The following is a 6840-nucleotide window of genomic DNA, read 5'->3' as shown; positions in this document are numbered from 1 at the left end:
ACGCGTCTTTGGGCTACATTCTCTGCTATTCTCATCACATGTTTGAACCCAGCAGATCTGTTCTCCATTCTCTTCATAAGATTGATGTGGCTTCCGATCCTTAATCAGAAGCATTTGTACTATGCACTGTCAAAGTTGGTGCAGAATTACACAGTGAAAGCATTTAGCTATTTATTATCTGAGTGAAATTCTGTAGGCCAGGGTTTCTCAACCTTAGCAATGTTGAGATGCATGGACTTCAACTCCCAGAATCCCTCAGAGAGCTTGAAATTCCACACAACTCAAAATTACTAAAGTTGATAAACTCTGCTGTATGATTAATGTAATCATGGCTTATTGGTTTCAATTGCTGGAATTCCACAATTCATTATAAAGTGAGTGTACAGACTAGTTTTGTAGAACTCAGTGCTTTCAAATGCCATTTGTCAATTGTGAGTCAATGTGTTATGTAAATACCACAACAGTGGTATAGATTTTACCACAATAGTGATATAAATTTTAAATCACATTTTTCCCAAGCTATTTTAAAACATCTATTAGGAATTGTTTTCAAATCCAGGTTAATTCCAGAGAAAGAAGAAAGAAAAAACACATGAAAACCAGCTAGATTCCATTTGGGAGTGGGGTGGACCAGGAGTAGGGTCACTTTTCAAATTCCTGTGATAGTTCTATAGTAAAAAATACATTAAAAATATCCAAATTTTTCTGGGGATTAGACTGAATGTTTTTCCAACACCTCTTATTTCTGCCAAATAGTGAAAAGGAAATACAGAATATGCAAAGTATTTCAGACTGATTGATTGACAGCTCAAGCTCATTCCGAAGCCAATCCTATCTCTCCTGTTTTTTCTAGGTCTTGTTCTATAATGGATGCATTTGGGCATGCAGATTGATTTTGTTACTGCTGCTATTTGCATTATATATTGCTTTCAGGAAGAGGTTTGGGGGGCAGATTATAATTACCCACCACAAATACCAATTTAAAAAATGCAAACAAACAGCAACAGGAAAAAAAAACCATCAGCAGAAACAATAGAACATCTCTGTTTCTTAGCCGAGGGAGCCAGCATTATCTGAAAACTTTTCCGTGGTCGTGTGGCCAGCATGACTATGTGCCAAGGTGCACGGAACACTGTTGTTACCTTCCCACTGAAGTGGTACCTATTTATCTACTTGCATTTACATGCTTTAGAACTGCTAGGTTGGCAGGAGCTGGGCCAAGGATGGGAGCTCACCCTGTCGCATGGTACTTGAGTCTCAAACTGCTAACCTTCCAATTGATAAGCCCTCTCGTCCAAAAAAGCAGCCCAAATGCCTGGTCAGAGGTAGGATGAAGGGTTTGCAGGGAACAGTGGGAGAGCTCTTTCTCTCACCACCTGGGCAGCCTGTTAGTTAGCCATGAGTTGAAGCAGAAGGGAGTAATCAACAAGAGCTGAGAGCAAGCGGTGACACTGGCAGCAAGCCAATAGCACCCAGAAGTAGCCCATTGAGATCTCAAAAAGGATATAGGAGTAGGAGACATGGCACTTGTCTTGCCGTACAAACAGGAGAAAATATGGCCGCAAGATAATCTCCTGGATAGCAGAAACAGCAGAAAACCTGTCACACATTAATTTGGGATGGGCTCAGGGACAAAATGCTAGAAGAATCTAGCTTTCATTTCTTGTAATTGCCACATGGTAAATAAATAAAATTAATTCTAATATCAGGGGTTGGTTTTTTAGATAGGTGTATTGTTCTTTTAAAAAATCTGCTAAAGATGGATTTTAAAACTGTATTTTAAAAGAGCTCTACCTTTGTGTCTAAAAAGAGCTCATGTAATGCTAATTTCAGTTTTCTGAAGCTTCAGCTAAAAATTACGTGGGCAGATGGGTGGAAGTTTGAAACAATCAAGTTTTTATGTTGAGCTCTACTTTACCTTAGTAAAAGCACATAATATCTAATGCTGATTATTATTTTTATTTCATTACAGGGAATGATGATATTATAGGAAGTATGCAGAGGCAAAAAAGAAACAACCACGTTTCCATTTTAGGGTTGTTTTAGTAGTGCAAGAAAATAGCAAGTGTAATATAAATAGAGAAATATTATCCTATTTTATATATTATTTAGCTTAGTTTCTCATGATGAGTGGTGATTGCACTGTCTTCTCCTGTGCTAAAATAATTATTGCCCAGTTAGTTTTTAAGCAAACTGAAGAGGGTTTTCGTGATCTTGTTTGCTCTGTTGAAGGAAGGCAACATCTTAGAAAAGTTTTGATACATTTAGTTTGGCAACAAAAGTAATAAAAAATGGAGGTCCTCTTGTCACTGGTAGGTCCGCAAGAGATGATGTTTAATTAGTGTGTTTTTTCTCATTTGTATTTCCTTTCCCATAATTAGGCCTCTTTCCATTCCTGTTATTCCTTGCAAATATGCAGCTATGGGTTATGTATTGCCTAGGGTAGATGCCTCATTACTCAAACCAGTACAAAGGAAATGGGTAACTTCAAAGGTTCTGTTCTTTCCCCTGGTCTAGGCAATTCTTCAAAACCTTCTTGAACTTGGAATGGGCAGCCTTTCAAGTGAGATTCTTTTTCCAATAATGAGTGTCCTTTTCAAAGACAGGGTTGTCCTCTGTAAGGTTGAATCCAGGGAATCACAGTGATATCTATTGACATCTTATACATTCTATTCATCTATAGTAGACAAAAGATGAATAGCCAGTCCTAAAAGATGACTATTAGACCCCCACAGCTACAGATCCTGACTAAAGTACCAGTTCTGGCATTGTTTGCCTACCCCACCTTTTAAGGTGTGTGTGTGTGTGTGTGTGTGTATAAAGTTATGCAAGAATGCAAGTAAACCTCATAGTAGAAATATCCAGATAGAGTAGAGTAGAGTAGAGTAGAGAAGTGTAGAATAGAATAACAGAGTTGGAAAGAACCTTATAGGTCATCTAGTCCAATCCCCTGCCCAAGCAGGAGTCCCTACACCATTTCTGACAGATGTCAGTCCAGTCTCTTCTTGGAAGCCTCCAGTGATGAAGCACCAACATCTGAAGGCAGTCTGTTCCATTGGTTGATTGTTCTCACTGTCAGAAAATTTATCCTTATTTCTAGGTTGAATCTTTCCTTGATCAGTTCCCATCTGTTATTCCTTGTCTGGCCTTTGGGTGCTTTGGAAAAAGGTTGAACCCCTCCTCTCTGTGATAGCCCCTCAAATATTGGAACACTGCTATCATGTCTCCCCTGGTCCTTCTCTTCACCAGACTAGGCATGCCCAGTTCCTGTAACTGTTCTTCATATGTTTTAGCCTCCAGTCCCCTAATCATTTTGTTGCTCTTATCTGCACTTTTTTTAGAGTCTCAACATCTTTTTTATAGTGTGGAGACCAAAACTGGTTGCGGTATTTTAGGTGTGGTCTTACTAGGGCTTTAAGAGTGGTATTAGTACCTCATGTAATCTTGATTGAATCCCATTGTTAATGCAACTTAGAATTGCATTGGCTTTTTTGGCTGCCTCTGCGCACTGTTGGCTCATATTTAATTGATTGTCCACTAAGACTCCAATATCCCTCTCACAGTTACTGTTATTAATCCAGGTTTCACCCAATCTATATGTGTACTTTTGGTTTTTCTTGCCTAAGTGTAAGACTTTACTTTTCTCTACATTGAATTTCATTTTGTTAGATAGGGCCCAAAGTTCAAGTCTATCAAGATCCATCTGGATCTTGAGCCTATCATCTAGGGTGTTGGCTATTCCTGCCAGCTTAGTGTCATCAGCAAATTTGATAAGTTGCCTTTCTATTCCCTCATCTAGATTGTTTATGAAGATATTGAAGACTACTGGGCCTAGGACAGAACCTTGTGTGCCCCACTGCTTACTTCCCTCCATGTAGACATAGTACCATTAAGGCTTATTTTGTTGAGTGCAGTTTGTCAGCCAGTTAAGAATGTATCTGATGGTGATGCTGTCTATCCCACCTTTTTTATGCTTTCCAAGAAGTAGGTTGTGGTCTACTTTGTTAAATGCCTTGCTGAAGTCTAAGTATACTATGTCCACAGCATTCCCCTGGTCTACTAATTTTGGTTACTTGATCAAAGAATGAAATAAGATTGGTTTAACAAACCCGTGCTGACTTCTAGTTATAACTTTCTTTGTTTCTAGTTGTTCGCAGATCTGTTTTTTTAATCTTTTCCAGTATCTTTCCAGGTATTGATGTTAGGCTGATTGGTCTGTAGTTTCTTGGATCTGTTTTATTCCTTTTTTGAGGATGGGAACCACATCAGCTCTTTTCCAATCTTCTGGTAGTTCCCCAGTGCTCCAGGATTTTTGAAAGACATGGTACAGTGGTTCTGAGATGACATGTGCCAGCTGTTTCAGAATTCTGGGATGTAATCCATCAGGTCCCAGTGATTTATGTTTATCAAGATCAGACAGGTGTTCTTTTATCATTTTCTTTGTTTATTTTAACTTTTATTTCTAGTCTGTCTTTTTCAGTGATGTTTTTGGTGGGTTCGGCTATAATTTCTTTTTGTGTGAAAAATCAGTGTTTTGATAATGAAAGTTCAATCTTCTTATCTGATTTTAAGTGGGCTAGAAAATACATACAGCACAACCACAATGCAATGCAATATTTCACTTGCAGACTAAAATATTGGGGAATATTCAGAGTATTCTTATGTATTTCATGTCCAAACTCAATTACCACCTCCATTGGAGGACCAGAAGTAAAGTTATTCATTCATTTAGAACTGCTAACCTTTTGTGCTCATTCTTTTTCACTGGAGTTTCAGAGACTAGGATAAAACCTACTAATTGGCATTTTCAACCCAGTTTGATTGATCTGAACTTAAACAATTCTCCCACACGGAATTCTGTTGATGAATTGTACCTGCCAATTCATGTCTCAGATAATAAAACTATTTGACAAATATTAAGCTTGGTAGATGCTACCATCCATCCCCTTTCATCTGACCCAGGGTATTTTCCTTGTATACAATTGTTGCATTGTGGTTCTATATGAATAAATGTTGTGTAGTGTTCACTGTATTTATACCACTATCAAATGCCATTCCCTCAGTGTTGAAACCGTGGGCGAAATTGGAGGTGTTTGAAAGATCACTTGTGTTTATGATGTTTGCATGAGCCAAATGCCTAGTGGGAAGCCATGTAAACCTGTTCAGCTATTAAAATTAAATGTTTGTTGGTGATTCATTGCTCAGCTGTGTATGTGCATTGAAAATTAAGCAGCTCTGAACAGAATATCTCATTATTTCCCCCTCTGGTCAGGGATGTCAAGGGAGTCAAAAAAAGTCAAGATGGTGGCTACAGTTGTGCAATCAAAGCATGGTCCTCTTTTTTAAAATCTGCATCACCTCTGCCTGTGGTCAAAAAAGATGAATTGCAGGATAATCACAAATGTCCTGCTTTCTTTCTCCTATTATGTCAAGTGAGGTTGACAGAAAATCTTTGAGAAATTGGCTGTATGAATTCAGGGATGCTGCCTCTAGACTAATTGTGCCACTGCTGGATTGGAGCACACACATAAAAAAACAATAATAGAAAAAATATATTGATGGAGAAATAGGTTGCAGATTGTTTTACGGCCATATGAGCAAATAATAGGACACTCCGGCCCCTTCCCAGGCTTATGTGGCTCCTAGAATGGAAGATGTTCCATCAAGAGTTTACTTCTTCTTACAGATGAAGGGTATCGGCACGTCCTAAAGCCCATTTCTTGAATATCTTTGATTACAAAGTTTGTTGTAATTATACTTTCCTTAACAGCCAAAGGCAATGATATAAACACATGATAAAAAAGCAGTGTGGCTGTCCGCTCTTCAAGGTAAACCAGGTCAGGAAATAGATTCTACAGTGATTACTGGAATTTTATAGCAGTAGTAATAGCACTTAGATTTGTATACCATTCCATAATGCTTTACAGCACTCTTTAAGAGGTTTACATATTGGCCCCAACAATCTGGGCCCTCATTTGAATGACCTGGGAAGGATGGAAGGCTGTGTCAACCTTGAGTCCTCAGGATCAAACTCCTGGCTGGGGGCAGAGTTAGACTAAAATACTGCATTCTAACCCCTGTGCCATCATGGCTCCTTTATTTTGTTGTTGCAGGCTTTATTTACAGAATTTGGAAAGCCTGACAGAGATTTCCCCTCCTTCCCCATTTAAACCAAGGAGAATCCAGCTGAGGCAATCCTGAGTTTCTTTCTCACTTCTTCTCTCTTTCCAGAACTAAGCTGGTGTTTACGTAAGAATACCTGTAGAATACCTTCTTTAAAGCCATCTCCCTACACTTCTACATTGTACTATATACGCTCTACAGAGATTATCACTAGCCACTGGATGGCATTGGAGTACAACACTGGACTAGATGCATCTTCTGTCTGATCCATCGGGACTCTTCTTCTATTCTTATGTGTACCATTATGATTTTACTGAGGGTTGGAAGATGGAAAGACACAAAGAAAACTCCTTAGTGAATAATTTTGATTCACTGCATTGAAAGGTTCTAAACTGGACTTTATGTTTCAAACATAAACCAGTAAAGGGATGTACAGGGTTATTCCCCCCCCCCAGAAAAACACATGTGATTGTTACACTAACACAAGTTGCACCTGATTTTTATTCCATTTTTTTTTCTGGTGACAGAAGAATTTGCTTTGGTACCAACTTTGGGATGGAAATGTAATTTATTCAAATAAACGAATTTAAGTATGAACATAAAGCTTGCTTGTGTGGAATCTTCTTGTCATGTATGGACAAAGTTCCTGTAATGGGTTCCTGTAACTGCTTTGATTTCTTCCTTTCTTGCTTTTCTTGCCTTCAAATCGATTTTGAC

Source organism: Vipera berus, assembly GCF_964194415.1.
Source record: "Vipera berus genome assembly, chromosome: 2".
NCBI lineage: Eukaryota > Metazoa > Chordata > Lepidosauria > Squamata > Viperidae > Vipera > Vipera berus.
The sequence above is the reverse complement of the archived record's forward strand: the minus strand, read 5'-3'. Positions refer to the sequence as shown.